The 18,205-nt window shown below is 37.6% G+C and overlaps 1 protein-coding gene across 1 annotated transcript in view; it reads left to right on the top strand.

Moving 5' to 3' along the window:
- LOC108136058 (Ig-like and fibronectin type-III domain-containing protein 2) overlaps positions 1–18,205 on the top strand; it is an 86,782-nt gene that overhangs the window by 26,968 nt on the left and 41,609 nt on the right. Inside the window, 1 exon segment of the mRNA XM_017256993.2 lies at positions 9,635–9,724. The gene's annotated coding sequence lies outside the window, so the exon portion shown is untranslated.

Raw genomic sequence — 18,205 nt, 5'->3', positions numbered from 1 at the left:
CAAAATTCCTAAAGACTTTAAGACTTTCAGAGGCTTAACAGCTGAATTATAAAACTCTCGTTAGCAGCTTGAAAAGCTATTATTGTGTGCTCTTACTTAAATTGCCTTGCTTTTAACTAATTGATGTTTTCAAGAAAGTTATCTATTCTAAATTTGTAAAATACTTCTAGAAAATTGGCAGTTAGAAACTGGATTTAAGAGGCTTATAATCTCAGCTGAGACACTCGTTAGGAGCCTGGTCATACCTTTATTCCCCACTCGAGCTCAAATTGGTTTAATTATAGGGATACGTAAGACCCTCGGGTTCGCTCTGGGCCCACTGTGCTAAGCCCTCTGACTGCTGCCGTAAATCCGCAGAGCCGCCGAGACTATTACGTGGTTAAACGCACCATGTCCACATAGGTCTCAGATGGCAGATCTGCTCGGCCAGTTATTCGCCCAGGCACACACAATCAGTCGACTTACTCGTGGGAATGGCGGTTGGAGGGGAAGGGGCAATGGCTGGTGGCCAGATACATGGACATAGATACAAATTCAATCTTTTACTGCCTGTGTTTTTTTTTTTTTCAATGGCATCGCTTCACTTTTGTTCCTACAATTTTGCACTTGCTTTTCCCAGCACCATGATGTCCTTTTGCCGGGTTTGTTTCTCTTGTTTTCCTTTCCCTGGCTTTGCTTTGCTTTGGCTTTGTGTTTTTGGTGTGACACACGTTTTGCTACAATCTTCTGGCTCCCAGTTCCCACAAAGAAAAAATACACCATTTTCTTATGCTTTGGGAATAATTTGAAAAGTTGAACTGGTGTCCTCGAACTAGTCTTAGGAAATATTGAAAAAAAAAGAAAAAAAAGAGTCTCGTATAACAAAAACCAGTTAAATATCACGATGTTTCTCTGAAATCTAATTTAGTACATCGCAAAGCGTTCAAGAAATTTAACTTAGTTAGGAAATGTAGGAGTTTTGGTTCCTTAAACTAATATAGTCTACAGCTAAACAGTCAAAATCTCAAATCATGCAGAAAAACAATAAAATACCATTTATTTTATTAAAACATAAACGTAATTTCTTTTTTATGAAAAAAGCAAGTTCATCTAAAAAGTTTACTTCACATTATTTAGCTTTTCGAGTTTTAAATCTAAATCCTATTTTTATATCTATGTTATATAAACATTTTTCGAACAGTGCAAGAAACGCAAACACCGTTCCCCATCAGATTTTTTTGCGTTGATTTGTCTTGGATTTCTCCGTTCGTGTGTGTTGGTTCAGCCTTTAATTCATTAGACCACAATCGTATTAAGTCTGTAGTTGGGGCTCTGGGCCTGCAATTTCATTTCATTTCGGTTTGGGGCTCAGTCCAGTCCAGGTTTTTTCTCTCCTTTCGCTCGTGACTCTTTTTTCCCAGGGCATCGCTTACAATATCCACATACACTCTCTCAAACACACACACACACTCGGATTGCTGTGGGACATGACAGCTTTTGGCTGTCATGTTTAGTCCGCGCGTTGTGTTGTGATTTCCGTTTCCGCTGGCAATCCGGCAAATGCATGCGGTTGTCTCTTTCACGCTTTTTACGCACCGCACGTTACGTGTCGCCGCCAATAAAAAGTACAAGCAAAAAACAGACAGCCGGAAAAAAATAAACGGAATTACAAGTTATCCCCCACTCACAACACACATACTGTTCGCACGCACTGAAGCCATAGCGAAGCTATAAAAGTCAATAATGTCGTTAGCAAAAAATACAAAAATCAAATTGAAAATATAGTAAGGCAGCTGAGAGGAATGTGAAAATAAAATAAAAACTTCAGGCATCGCCTCGCTAATAAATTCGTCAGCGGAATAATTTGGGGGGAAAAACAAAAAAGAAGATTTAGGGATGCTGAACAGAGTTTCGACATCGGTGTACTTAGCAGGAATTTCACAATGCCAATTATTTTGTAAGTTGTGATTATACACAAATAAAAAAATTCATTGTTGCATATTTACTTCATTTTAGTATGTTATTTGGAATTGATCAGGTTTTTATTAACTGGCTTATAAATTTGTTTGATTATTTTTGGGAAATAAAACACTGCCTTAACCAGAGAATTAAATATTACTTTGTTCTTTTGTTTATAGATTTGAATTTTGTTTAATGAAGCTATAAATAACTTCTTGGCTCCATTACATTTAGTTGTTGAGAACCCGTCAGACATCTTATCTAACGATGTCGTGCATTAGCTCGTACTAGTATCATAACTTTAATTAATTACTTGAATATGCTGTTTGTATCCGAAAATGCAATTCCCTATATTTTTATTAAGTGTTGCATTTATATGGCTTCAAAATAATGATCTTAATAATTTAGTTTGTATGAGAAAAAATTATTAATAGGACTAGAAATCTTAAAAATAAACAAAAAGCACAAAAATTTGTTAATATTTTAGAAGCTATAATACTTTTAGTGCTTTAAATGAGCTTAAGAGAAGGTTGTAAGACTCAATACCCATTTGTTTGTCTTATACGGCTCCATTAATTGTTATCTTGTGCTTAGCAATTTATTTACAAGGTCTGAAATTGGTCCCGCGAGTATAATCGCAACTCCCAGCTACATTTGCCGACCAAAAGCTGTGCATACCCCATCGGATAAACTCTTGGTTATTGGGTATTAAAAATGTAGAGTCTCTAAGCGGATTTCAACATGCTTCATCCGCCCACGTTCTTTGAGATTGCTATTGGAACTGCTATTGCTATTGGGCCTTGCATGAGGCGCCGTGTGTGTGAGTATGTGTGAGTCGATTTCCGTGCGGGTGTGTGCGTGCGTATCTGTGTGAGAGAGGCGACGACTTTGTCGACGCCATAGCTGCCTGTTACAGGAAATCAAAGCTTATCAGCGACTACAAGGACGACTGTCGTTGCGCTGATTTCGTTTGCGACGAGTCCTCAGCCAACAGAACCCCCAATCCACAGTCAAACACCCCCGAAAAGCCCCTCTTTAGGCCTTGTAGAGCTATTTCAATGCTACTCGAACTGCCACCCAGATTTGGTGGATTCCCTCCCATTAAATTACATGACGATGGCATTTCGAGCATTTGCCTTTCTTTTTTTTTGGAGGAGATGCACACACACTCACTTGTGTGGTAATCGCAATGTGTGTGGAAATTGATGTCACCAGGTTAATAAGATCTATATTTATGGCGCATTTATATATGTGTTTTCCTCTTCGTCTCTTCCGACCTCCTGACGCCGTCTCTTTCGCTGCGTGTGTACCAAGCAGATAAAAGATTATAGAGCTCCGCTCGTAGAGGCTTGAATGTATAATATAATGCCGCACATGAGGTAAGTGGGCGGTTAATTAAGGAATGTTTTTAAATACGTGAGCTGGAATTCTTTTGAAATGTATATTCGGGTGTATTTCGGTTCGCATGATGATCTGTTGAGGGTGTCGCTTTCCTTAAAGCAGTGGGTGGGACATATTTTGTGGCTTATGGCATGCGTTAAATGGATTAAAGGGAATTACACGAATTATTTCAAAAATGCACATGGTATCATATTACAATGTTTTATTTCTGTCGTCCTTTGTTATTTGATTAAATTGTAAAATTAATTATACCTTTTATTCAAATAACATAAAAAATAAAAATACCTCTTCATATCTTAATAAATGTCAACATTTTCTTACATTCTTTCAGTCAAGAGCCTTAATCTAAAATATTTTAATTAAGCACATTCAATCATTGTAATACCTTAAAGGATTATTTTGTCCAAATAAATATTTCATACCGGTGTGGTAAATGGGATGTTAAATTAAATGTAATTTGATTTCCTGCACACTGCGAATTCGTGTTAAATTACTTTATACCTTGTCAGAATGAGATTTTAAGCAGCATTTATGGTCATTTTTACAATAATCCCTCTTAGTATATGCACACAACGAACGCATGATTTAATCATGTTTATGTCGTTCAACAAATATAAAATCAACTATTTAAAGTCGTTTAATGGATTACAGTATTTTACAAAGTAATCCTTAAAAAAGACTTTGATACGCATTACAGCAAGCCACATCATAAAAAACATTTTTAATTACATCCCCCCAATCGAATTTTCTCGCTTCCTTTGGCTGGCTTTTATTACTAGTGCTCATCGGAAAACTTTAATATTAATACTTTGTTGAAAAGAAGCTGACAGAATATAAGGGAGAGAGCGGATAATATTGAGCAAGAATTTTTCACAGTCCATTTAATTTAATTAATTTTCATTCGTAATAAATTTTGTTTTTCTGCTGTGGCGGGCATTCTTTCAGAAAACCCCTGGCAAAGATGTCGACAAAGAAGATTGTTAAATTTAAATATATATATAGAGCCACGATGACTTCGATATGACTGCTTACACACGCAGCTATGATTGACTTTTCCACTTAGTGGGAGGTGGTGGGGCGTTTCTGGTAGCCGGGCATAGAAACCGGGCTATCTATAATCAATTTACACAATTTCCTCGTCATTTCCGCGATGCCGGCTCACTGCCTGGGCAAAGCGGGCTTTTAGAGAAGTAACTTGAATTAGTCTCTACTGATTGCTTTCAGCTTTTAGTCCTTCCCGTTTCCCCGATCTATCTCTGTCATTTGGTGCCTTTGAGCCAGCTAAACAATGTTCCCTGTCAGCAGAACCCGTAGTAGTGGGGCTTCTTCCATACAGCAGCTCCTACGACAGGCAGAAGTTTTTGTTAGCCGCCGCTCAAAATAGATTAACATCTTCACGCAGCAGCAATTAAACATGTAGCAGACACATAGATTTTCCTTAGCACAAATGCTCAGCTCCACTCAACTAAAAAAGTTCCTTGACAGCGGGCCAAACCGAACAAAGGATTCGCTTTTTATGTTTTACGAAAGGAAGGAAGAAAAATTGTAGCTAATTGGATTTTAAATTGAGAATTGAGAAATTGAGAAAAGGTTTCGATTTCCAATCGATCTTTTAAGAAAATTTTCAACTTTGGATCGAATATAAACGAAATTGAAAACTAGTTTTAACTAATAAGCAATTTTCTCTCATAAAATATTAATATCTTTAAGACGCGGTTCTAGTTTCTGTCAGAATAATTTTGTAACATTAAAAAAGTTTTTAAGCCTACTTTTTAATTGACATTCTGACTTTGAAAAAGTTTAATATGGTTAAAATTTTGTGACGATCGCACCTTCAACATATAAATGAGCTGATAACAAATTTTGAGACGAAAAATGAAAAAGCATTCAACTAAAAAAATACACTTTTGCCTACACATGCATTTTTATCTCAACGTGGCGAATGGGAACATTTAAAGAGTGTATTTATTTAGTATATTTTGTATTTGAGCTATTTTTAGTTCAAGTTTTTCAAAAAGTCGTTGAAAAAACATTTTTTGTAACGAACTGTTCAACACAAAAATAAATGTTTCCAGAATTCTAAAACAAGTCCTTAAAATTTTAGAAACGGACAAATGACGAGGAAAACTTTTGTATTTTTTAAATATAACAAAAACGAAGTATTTTTTAAACAATTTTTGAATAAAATTTACACAGAGCTAAAAAAAGTATTATTTTACTTAAAAAAACTAGTAGTATGCCACTTGCAAACGCCCTTTCTCCTGAACCAATTAAGTGGTAAATATTATTTTCAAGAGTAGTATTTTAGTTTTTTGGTCTATTTATTCGGGTTTCAGTTATGATTTACAGAAAACCTTAACCAAAAATACCCCGAAATAATTGTTCTGGAAAAAGGAGTTCGTCATTTTGAGTGCTTCCTTCGAAAAGGCCATTTCCGGTACTGCTGCTACCCCAAGTGAGGGTATTTAAATACTGACCCCGCATATTGATACACAGACGACTACGACGTAAAGTCGACTTAAAGGACAAGAACTCCGCCCCGTCCGGAAGTTGCAGAAATCGAAGAAAAAAAAGGCATAAGAAGGCAGCTTTTTGCCAGTTCTTGTAGTGGTTGGCCCTCCTTTATTTCCGCTTTTTCCCTGCTGTTCGGTACGGTTTAGTTGTGTTTTGTGGGCTGCGCACATGACTGGAAATTATTTAAGCAGCTGTCAGCTTTGCACCGTCGCGCTTTGGCAGGACCGAAATGAGGAATCGGAGGATATGTGCTGCGATGAGTATGGGGCCGAGGGTTAGCAAAAGACAGTCACAAATTGGCAGGCTGCCTTGGTAGTTTGCTCCGTTGACTTTTAAGCGCCAAGTGCGCACCCTGAACGCATGAAGATAAAAAGTACGGAAATAATCTCACCCTCCAGCGTGTGCGAGTGTTTGTGGGCAATTCAACCTAACTACCCGTATATGTCTGCATAAAAGTGGAATTTAGGGATGCGAAATGGGAGGCCAAGACGACTTTCTGCCAAGTTCAAGTTGCACAGCTAACCCGAAAGCCAAAAAAGCATGGCTTGGAATTCAATCAGCCAAGAGTTCGAAGGGTTAATTGAAACTTGATTGCCTCGCCAGTGCTTACATACTTTAATTGAAATTCTGAGTACTTAAGAAACTCGGGAAACTTTAGATCTATCGACTTGAGATTTTTGGAGTATATTGAGTTGTGAACAAGCCTGTTTTTAAAGAGGGAGCTAACTTAAAATTGTAAAATTATATTATTTATCAATTCTTAAATGTTTAATAAAGTTGAGAACTGGTAAGCCTTTTCCCATTTTACCTTTCCTACATATAACGCAAAAAAAGAAACTGTTTGCCGTAGGTAAAACTCCATTACAGTAATAAAGATAGATTGTTCATTGATACAGCTTCATCACCTGTTCAATTCCATTACCGTACGTTGGTAATTGAAACCTTGTATCTCGCCAAGATAAACGCCAAAAAACTATTTGGCCCTCTTTTAAGGTAAAGAACATTTAATCAAATAAAAGCTCCCCACCACCAGCCCCCCCGAAAAGTTGGTCTTAAGGACTTACCATATGCATATTGCTAACACGCCACATCGTAGATGGGGAAAAGGGCGAAAAAATGTCAACCCAAAGGAGCCAGAAAAAATAGATGGGATAACTTGGTGCAGTGTGGTTAAAGTCAAAGTTGGCATCCAGTTTCCACTGTTGCTGCTGCGCTGCTCCTGTTTGTTTTGGGGTGTTTGCGAATTTATTTATTGGCGCAGACTGGCGTCGTTTTTACCCGGCTGGCAGCTTCGGGTGGCTTTGGCGGCAGCCGTTGGGCAACATTTTAGTGCCGGCTTTATTTACCTGCAGCCAGAGTAATGGGTTAAATAAAAAGCTAACTGCTACCGGCTAACTGCACGGCACTGTGCAGGTGGCACGAGACACTCGCCGATACAATGTTTTAGCCATGGCCTTAAATGCTTAATTGTAAAATAGTTTGGCCGCTAAGCGAGTCTGGGCTCCACGAGCCCTCTGTTGTTTATTCCTGTCCCGGGGTCTCTTTTCTGTAGTCCAACTAATAGGGTTTTAATGTAATTTGTGGACTTTGCAGGACGAACTCTGAGTCAGGAGGTGTTGCATTTTATCGATTTATTCTCCGATTAACTAAGTTTTAATCTCGGTATTCTATGATTTTTAGGCAACGAGAAAAATTATCATCCCCAGTTTTCCCCAGACTTACTTATATGTTGTATGTTATTAATTTGTTTTCCATTATTTAAACATAAATAAAATAAAAAAACGTAGTTTATTTTTAGAAAACAAATTTAGATTTTAACCGATAAGAAAATGCATGTGAACTTCTCGAATTGAATTCTCCATGAGTCGATCTAGTTTTACTATTTATTTAGTATTACAAGTAAAATTAATTCTGTAACTATAAGCACGGAGGCTCGATTTATTTATAATTTTAATCTTCTCTTAAAAGCTTAAATATAGATATTATTATATTTTTGTTTTGTATTTTTTTTTTCACTTCAATGGTGTTAGCCTTGTGTTGTCGAAAAATTAAATTATCTCCGTTTAAGCCACAATAATAATCAAAAATTAGCTTAAATTATTTAAATGTTAAGTGTCTTAAACCACATAGGAAATTCGTAAGCCACATAGGTAGACTCTGCCCAGATATCCGCCACCTTATTTGGCGGGGATTTTTTTTGTCGTTCCCACCAGCAACAAACTGAGATCTTGGTAATTAAAGCGAAATAAAGTGTGGATGGGTGGCGGCATCCTGCTGGCAATCCTTTAAATGTTTGTCTAGCTGTTTGGAAGTCATCCTTATCCTTGGTATCCCGCTCTGCCCCACTCCGTTGAAAATACCGCCCCTCTAGCTAAAGGCCCATTCTCATGTAGATGTTGGAGTTATGGGCGTGCCCTGCATAGTTCTTGTTGTTGTTTGCTATTCATCGTCCTCGCTGTGAGGTTCTGTTAAGCACTGAAAACAAAAGATTTTTGAATAAATACTTTCCATTTTGTATGAACCAATTGATCAGTAAATAAAAACAAAAAAAAAATTGTATATTCTAGCAAATTTTTTAAATAATTTTTTTGATTAGAATGCACATATATGCAATATAATTTTTGTTGGTTTTTAGGTCTTATTTTAATTTAGTGTATATTAAGTAGATTGTTAGGACTGAGTTTAACTGCATTGAAACATTTTTGTTTAATTGTTCATGGATTTTAATAAAAGCTTTTCCTTCAGTGTTGTCACAAACGCAGTTACTTTTGTTGTTTCTGTTACTGTTTCCATAGTTGTTGCTGTTCGTACAACGTAAAATTAATTTGCACAGCCGTTTTTCATTTCGTTTGTCGCTTCAATGTTTAATGTCTGAGTGTGTGTGTGTGTGTGTGTGTGTGAGTGGGTGTGTCTGTGTGTGAGCGTTCCTTGCATATTTTAGCAAGATTGCATTCATTCCAAATTCATCGCTCTTATACCCATCCATCCACCGTCCCACCCCTTTTTTCCGCCCTGCCGACACACCTTTCGCTTCACCACCTCTATTTTGCTGGAAAAGGAGCTACAATCACTTACTACCTTACCTGGCCCGAAGGAACAGGACGAGTTGGTTCCGTTTCGATAGGGTCTAAGGGTAGATTTATATGTGCTTAGTTGCCTTTGGAACGTTTACCAGCGAATTTATAACATTTTTAATGCAAATTGGGACATGAAAAGAGTTAATTTCCTTTATGAACAAAGGCAGTCAACATTTCGAGCACTAGGAGTCTTCTGCTTTTCAGCCATGTTGGATGAGTAGATCCTTGGTTTTCTGTTGTTGGATTTGATAGCATTCCGTAACGGGAAGTGGCCTATTAAGGTAAAGGGTTAAAATTTGTAGTTTCGAATGAAAGAGGGGGTACAATGAAAAACAATAATAATGCAATAAGATTATATTTTTATAATAAAAAGGTTGGAATAATACAATACATCATTTATAAAGAAAAATATTTATTTAGTAATAAAATGTTTGAGAATAATTTTCTTCAATATTAATTTTGAGACATAAAAAAATCAACTATTTAAGTAAGACATATATATTTTAATTTCCTTTTACATTTTTTTTAACCAAAGATGTACTATTCAAATAGAAGTCAACTTTACAACAACTTTAGCAATTTTGTTGACTCGAATTTTATGGCGCGGGCTAATAGAAACTAAATAAAAATATTTATAATTAAAATGGTGACTTTCGTCTGTTTCAATTAAAAACTAATAAACATTTCAAATCTATATTTTGCAGATTCTACACGATTGTAACGAATGATTTGTATGAATTTGAAGGCAACCTTGGAGCTGAAAGGATTAAGCAGTCGCATTCTTTACGAGCCCAGTAAGTGCTGCAAACTCATTAACATCGAATCCCCATCGAGATATAGAGCAGTCGATATATCATTTTACGGGGCTGCCATCAAAATAAACAACTTGACCAAAATTATGCCCTTAAGCGGGCTGCAATAGCTGGCAATTTACCTCCTTTTTTTTGGGGGCGGGAACCGTAAATTCCGGCCAGACTGGTGGGAAGCGCAAAAAATTTATAGACAAACTTGTGCTATTGCAGTGGGTCGGGTTTTTGGATGGCAGAACTTTTGCTTGAATATAATATTCATAAATTTAATCCGAGCAAACACTTTTCGCGTATTTCGTGCGCTTTATTTTTGGTTTTTCTCTTCGGGCCCGTTTTTGTTTTTATTTGGCCTCCCACGTTTATCACTGAGACGACGTCAAGTATTCCACTTTTGCAACATTTTCCGGGTTCGGCTTGCTTTTGCCCCCGCTCCCCACCCCTCTGTCTAACTCTCTGTATCTGTGTTTTCGTGGCAAAGAAGAAATAAACAAAATAAATAATTCATAATGCAAATAGGCCAAAACACACAGAGACAAGCCGAATGCCAAGGCAACAGGAAAATAAGAGCCCGAGGCCCGATTGCAACCCAGCTAGGAATCAGATGCCGACTCGGACTCGGACATCGACTTGGACTTCTCCACTTTGGTCCCCTTCACTCCGATCCTTGGACGATTCACAGGCAATCTAGTCTGTGTGCATAAGCACTTCCCAGGCAAAAGGATTATCAAACGAATCAGGTATTCCGTCCATTGTTGGCATTGCCCAAATGAGGGATCTGCTTGGCACATAAAACGCTGAAACAAACACCAAAAAAATGTCAAGTTAGGGGCAAACTGAGTACTGAAAAAAATGAATTAATACATTTTTTATAGTGACTTGATAAATCAAGATTTATTTCTTAGATAAAAATTTGTAAATATTTTCCCCAAGGATCAATATTACACTTTTTAATTGATGCCTCAAACAAAAAATTAAATAATGGTGATTTTGGTGATAGCATCTTAATTTGTATATTCTTGCCGAAAATTCCGTGAACTGTTTATAAAAAAAAAAATTATTCTAAGAACAAAATTATTAAATTTAGCACATACCATTTTTAAAACTTTTAATCACGTTGAAATGTTAAGGCCAAAATAGGCCAACTTACTAAATCATAAGGCTTGAAACTAAAGTAAATATATAGTTTGTCCCAAAGAATTTTCTTTGAACTTACCACCTTTGTTATCAGAGGCTAGTAGGTCTACCCCTATTTACTCATTCACCCCCTCTGAAAACAATGTCAAGTTCGATGAACTGTTTCTCTCTGTGCACTCTCATTCCGGGTAAACTTATGGCCCGTGTAGCTTAGCCACGGTTAAGGGTTTTACGGCTTTAAATAGTCAACCAAGGCTAAGCAGGGGCCGCAACATCAACATCGGAGAGGTGAAACCGGGGGGAAAAGGGCAACACCGCATATATTAAATAAAAAATGCAAAATCGTTAGGGCCGTCTAAGGGTGACGAGGGTGACTTTTGGCCAGGGCGTGTGCAACTAAAATAATCAAAAAAAAAAAAACAAAAAAAAAGGGAAAAGTAGGTGGAAAAGCACAGAATAAGAAGAAGCGGCAAGCGTAATCGCCAGCAACACACTCAGACACACACACACTTAACATGGTAAAAAATGCAACAAAATCGGATTAAAAAGTGCTCACGGGTTGAGCAACCGACCAAAAGACCAAAGCCAAAGGCAAAAGCGGCTGCCAGAACCCCAGAAACAGAACTAAAAATACAAAAAAACACAAGAAGGCGCTTCTAAGCCAAATGTTCCAACTAGAAGATACCTAGTGCTTACTGTTTTGTTGCTTAAAAAAGAAGAATAACTTTATCCCATTTAGACCAGAAAGTCACAAATTTGATTTCCTAACAGCCTGAACATTCTGAGATCCTAAAGCTTGAAGTTTCTGATATTTCCTCAATTCCTATGGTGAAATAGTGCGTAATAAATATTTAGATTTATGGTAGAATCAAAAATTTTAACTTAAGTATTCTATGTCCGATTCTTTACATACATTTTCTGCAATATACTCGTGTAATCTAGCTGTGCCGGGTATTATAAACCTCCGCCAAACCCTTTTGCCAGCCACCCAGCAAAAGAGATACAAATTGCAGTAAGACGGTTTTTTATAGTTCAACGATGGATTTACGATGTTGCACGACTTTGAACTACATTTGTGGGGGTTTGGGCTGCAATGCCACCAAATCCCCGCGGACTGCTTAAGTTTGTTGTGGGGTTCATCTGCGACGGGTGCTGAATAAAACTATCTTTCTATCTATCCAGCTAGTTTGTTAACAGCTAACCAGTCGGGTGTGTTGTTCCACCGGGTGTAACTGTACTTGCCAGCCCGTTCGACCGTTGCGGCTCGTAAAAGTTGCAACTTTTTCTCCAATGCCCCCCCCATTTTTTTCACCCACTCCTTCCGAACACTCGATGAACTACAAGTAGATGCAAAAAGGCTGAGGCCAGGCAGTAAGGAGCACATAATACGGCCGTAAACTGGATTGCTACGTCCGCTGCAAGTTGCAACAAAATTGCAGCCATGTTCTAAGCCGGTTTACGGTCGCACCCACTGGGTAAATATTGTGAAAAGTGGGTGGTGGAGGAGGATCCAGGGTTCGGGGTACGGGGTTCGAGGTTCAGGGGGCGTGGTACACGCCTGCCAAGGAAATTACGGATTCAAATTAGCGGCACTCAATCTCAATCTGGGGAGAGTTCAGGCCGCCCACTCAACCACCGGCTAATGCGTTTTATGATCCCCACTTTATAGAGCCAACTCGCCCAGTGCCTGCACTTAAGAAAATCATTTACATCATTTTACATAGGAGTATATCCTTGAAATATTCTACACCAAGTTCGGCATATTTTATCATTTATCTTTTTCTAACCTAGATATTGATATTTTTAATAAAAATGATTTTCAATGCAGTTTCACAAATATTACCCATGTTTTTCAAGTAACTCGTATCAATATCCTGCATACCCAATATAACAAACAACATATTATTGAAGCAGTTAACATCAATCAATCTTAACATGATACAAATTGACGGTATTTTGAACGGTATAATCCGATGTCTAATAATAGTGTCTTTGCTTTCAGTTCCACATTTTTTTTAACAGTGTAGCCTCCCTATATCCCACACACACTTCGATCCGTGCGGCCCACTTTTATGCAATTTAATCAACTTATCGCGTAAAATGCACAAAACGTTTTTCTTTTAGTTCGCCAAGTGCAGCGCCCTACTCCCCGCCAAAAAACCCCGGTCAAAGTAATCAATGATTTTTCAGTTTGTGCATTAAAATGCAAAGCCCTGAGAACCCATAGCCACCCAGCGAAACCCTACCCATTTCGGCCACATTTTACTCATTGGCTCTGTTGCTTATTTAGGGCTAATTAAGTTTCATTTAATGGTTGCCATTGGGAGTCGCCGGATGGAGGTCCAGAGGTCAGTGGGTGGCTGGTGGTACTCTACAGTTTAGCAGTTAGTTGTTGTTGATGGCTTGATGATGTAAAAAAAAAAAAACTGAAAACAAAAAGAAAATGGAAAATTTCCGCGTGCCGCTTTTTAACTTTTCCCGGAGTTGGCAATTGAAAGTTTCTTGCGGCTGTGGAAAGAGGATTGTGGATGGAGGGGATAAAGTGGGGAACGGGGTGGCATCGGAATATATCCCCCTTATGCAATTTAGGGATTTTAACCGAACTATGGCTAACTTTTGTATGAATGATCCGACTCTTATTTAGACAGAGTTTTGTTTTCCATTTCTAACTGACTTTTTTATCTTTTAAGCTGGCTATCGCTTTGAGCTTTCATTTGGTGATTAAAGATATTTTTCATTTGAACTGAATCTATATATTGCAATTTCTATCGATTGATTTAAACTTAATAAACAATGTCTGTATTTTAGTAGTGGTTTAAACCTTTAAATTAAATAACCAAGCTTTAAATTTATTAATTTAATTAATTAACTTTTTGGCATCACATGCTTAATGGTTTTTTAAATCTACAGACTTGCGAAACGGAAAGTATATTTCTAGCCTCATAAGTTTATACTCCATTAGCTCTTAGATTATTTCTGACATTCCCACACCATATATTTAATTCTAACAAATCCACAGAGAATACAAATCAAACCAAATCAAAGAACAAAGTAAAACATTTGCTAATTAAATGAATTAGCTAACCACAAGCCAACCTTGTTGTTTCCTCTTTGGGTGTCATTAGTTTGTGGCTGTAATTCCATAGAACGAGATTGACAGAAATAGGTGGTAATTTTCGATGGGCATTTAATGTCTGCCTTCAGTACGAGATACTAATGACGACCTTCTAGGGTCAGATCGTACCTGTCCGTTTCAGCAATTATGGTCGTCTAATGATGGATATCAGCTAGAGTGAAGTGAAAACTGCTACAGAGAGGATTCTTGGTCTCAGGTCTCGAGCGTTTTCCCTTCGTGATTTGAATCATTCATGGCTGCATACAATCAGCGATGATCTGCCGTATAACTGGGCGAGTTTAATGATTTATAATTGACAGAAAACACTTTGTTCTGTTCGTCTCTGGTTGAAATTGAACTGAGACCGAGTCGAGCCACTTGTAACGCCAACAAGCTGCCTCTATCCAGCCAGTCGGGTGGTCATTATTCATAGCCAGTCGGCTAATATATAGATTTGTGTGTGGGGCAGGTAAACCGGTTGGTTCGTGCAAGGCATTTCTTTCAAGTGCACATACTGTAGGTTCTCACTCACCCTTTACTGCGCGAAACCAAATCAAAGCCACACTCGTACGAAACAAGTTTTCAAACAAACTGGCTCACCCGGCCATTTGAATATTTATGAATTCTAGTGCAAAAAGATAAACAAAAAAATATTAAATTAGCCAAAACGAAGATTTTAATACCCTTGCTGTTCAAATATACATAGCATATGAAATTGTACATTTTAATGGACTGTTCGATTTATCCTTTTATGGTTTTCCTGTTTGCAAAGGCTGTAAATAAATTTCACAACAAAGAAACTATTTTATTTAGTTTTTTTAAACTATCTTTATAAAGTTAATTTTTAATTTTATACTAATTTTAAATCAAAAAAACCTATCCAACCATCACAATGCCCCTAGTAGAAATAAGGGCACAGAACTTTAAGCTCTTGCATTTTCCATCTAGCAAACAAAGGTTCGTTTCTATATCAGCTCTGTTGTTGACCTGTTCAATAAAGTATATGTTCTTTATAGTTACTGCGAATATTTTAAGTACCCACTGCCAGTGTATAAGAAACACATATTGTAGGCTGACCCAACCAAAATCGACAATTGTAAGTCGTGTACATCTTTATTGGTTTTTAGTGGTTTTTGTTTGACTTCTTCATTCACACCTCCGATGGAGACCGAAACCATAAGTAATGGAGGTACTTAAAAATGCTCACAATAAATGCCTGGTAAATACCGCGAAACAATTAACCGAGACAAAGTACTTTGAAAACAGTTACAAGGTCAAGGCGACCGCAAAGCCAGTCACCCACCGAACCACTTGGCAAATTCAACAACAATTCGAGTACAACAATTCAAACATTAAAAGCTGAAACAGCTGTTCCATCCAATTGACGCGGTACGCCTGCGTACAAAATATGCAAATTTCTGAATCAAAACTGTGCGAAATTACAGAAACTTGAACAAAAGACAAACTGCAACAGCTGACTAACGAAGAATTTATATTTGAGGCAAACTTCTATAATTTTAATGCAAATTTTCTGTGATTATGATTAATTTGAGTCCTTTTAAGGTTAGGCAGATAAAGTGAAAATAAAATTAAAGAAATATTGAATTTGTTTGCAAATTTAATAATTATTAGAATGTCAGCAGCTCCTTGCAAGCAATCTTGGAAACACCGACAATTTCCATGACATTCTTGCTCCAAACTAATTATAAAATTCCAAGACAAAATGATTGAGTTTCTCGATAAATATAATTCAATTAGTAAATGTCTACAATCTGTGCTGAATCAAACTCTGACAGACATATCAAAATGTATCCGATGACAAACTAATTGAATCTTTGTGTCCCAGACAAAGTAAAACATTTTGGCAACATTGTGGGCAAGGTGAAAACGTTGTTATTTTACACTTGAATTACATATGCTAGCCGATACAAGTGTATCTGTCCAACTGCAGGCATGGACAACGGTGCGTATTAGTAATTTATGTGCTTTACTTCACCCAAAGACTGGGCTTGTTCACTTGTACAAAGATATGTGTATATGTGGTGCCGAATTATCTAGCACATGGTGAACATCTGGATGGCAAGAGGCACGACTATGGGTTCTGGCAAAATATTTGAACTCATGCGGGAATTATTTAAATTGTTCATCTTTAATGCTGTTAATTGTCTGCAATCAAGCGGTTATTTGTTGTTCTTCTTGTTGATGTCCTGGCATGATTCTGCTCCCTCTCACCGCCCTTGCATATTAATGCAATTTATGAGGAGGAACTGGCAAAGCGTTGCTTCATTTCCCTAAGCTGAGGACTTCTTGGACTCCGACGTCTCTGTTGTCCTGGGAACTGATGTTCTTTGGTCGTGTCCTCGGTGTACCTAGATAATTCTGCATTTATAATGCTGTCAAATGCATTCAGCGTTGTTTTTGGCTTTCACACAATTTAGTTAGCAGACGTGAAAGCGCTCAGGTGAATGGCCGATAAGTGACAAGATTTGTGAGCCAAAGACAGCTGTGGGAATTGGTTTTGAATGTTGGCTTTGCATTTGAAAAGTGCTGGATTTGATAGTGTGGCTTCCTTTAAATATAGTCATATTTTAAAGAAAATACACTTGCAATAACCAAAAGCTTATTTGCTTTACAAAATAATAAAAATATTTTCAAATTTTTAACGGTCTGTAAAACCAGTTGCTACAATATATTTTAGTTCACTATTTCTGAATGGAATCTTTTACTTCGTTGTATATTGTCTCCCACAAGTTAGTGCACAAATTGCAATTTGCTATCGAACTTTAATTCAGCTATTTAAGCTGTAATTTTGTGCAGAATCATTTGACACTTGTGCAAATTTAATTGCATTTTCGTTACTTGAGATCTGTAATTGCCTTCTTTTGTATTCAGGCAATTGTTGACGGCTATTGGAGAGAATAAATAAGATAAACAAAACCGGTTTTAAATACGTTTCGGACCAAAACAGTATACACATATCCAGCTGTCTATCTGGACAGATGTACACACATATAAATAACTTAATTTGTACTCATTTATTTGTCAGCTAATTAGGAAAAAATTAGTCCCGCAGTTGCCATCGCATTATGCATAGCCATAACACATCTAAAAGCTTATTATTATTACTCATCAATTATGGTGACTATGTCCAATTCGATTTGATGCTATTGAATTTAACGTCTTATTCAGAACCCTTTTGGCAGTACCATAAATTCCTGAAGATATCTGCAGTAACCATGTCTCAGGCTCAAAAGGGGTTAACAAAATGTCTGTGTGTAATAAACATTTATGGCTGCTAATATTGAGTACATTGAACCGGCGGAACGAGATGGTGGCTCCTAAAGGGGCAAGTTCAAGACACATAAATTACATTTGATTATCAAAAACAGTTACCAAAACTACTTACAGCCATTCTCATACTTACTGGCATAACTTTGGGCCCAGCCCACAACGCAGGGCAAAAAAAAGTTGAATAGATGAGAATACAAAAGACGCCCACAAAACTATGTCAGTCAGTATCTTGGCTTTATCCCCTTCATTTTCCACCCCCCGCCGGTTTGATGTCAAGTTGCCTTGTCAACGGCAAAGTTTTCCCCACATATCGGGGGTGGCTGGCGATTTTCTTGGGCTTTTCCGTCGGGTTAGTGAAGTGTGGCGTCGGCATAATACGTATTTAGGTTTCAGGCGGACGGGTATAAATTTCACTTTGTATTTCGCTGGCCCCATATTTATTTCGCCCCCCCCTGCCCACTGCTTTTGCGGATTTGTGTGCGAGTATTTTCAATTATACATATACATACATCGGTACACATATCCACGCATGCATAAACAAAGTAACAACAAAGTCGACAGGTTGAAACAGAGCGCAAAAAGCCAAATCGGAAGGAGAAAGAGAAAGGCAGCCTGGCAGACAAAAGTTAACAAAACACAAAACCAATTTAACTTCTTGATTTTTGGTTCATTTTCATAAATAAGTGAAAAAGCGGCAACAGCAGCAGACGGAACACAAGTCCCCGGCATACGGATATATCCCTTGAACAGGACCCATTCCAGCTAACCTTAATGCTTTTGCACGCTCTTACGCCTTGACACAGGAAAATCCCCGTTACCCCCTCCCAAATCCCTACCCGAAATCCCCCAACCTATTCGTCCTTGTTGTGCACAGAAAAACAGAATACCTTACCTTACCTTACTTTAAAAATGAATGCATTTTCATA

This window comes from Drosophila elegans, unplaced genomic scaffold (assembly GCF_018152505.1).
Source record: "Drosophila elegans isolate 14027-0461.03 unplaced genomic scaffold, ASM1815250v1 contig_208, whole genome shotgun sequence".
Lineage (NCBI taxonomy): Eukaryota > Metazoa > Arthropoda > Insecta > Diptera > Drosophilidae > Drosophila > Drosophila elegans.
This window is presented reverse-complemented; position numbering and strand designations above follow the sequence as displayed.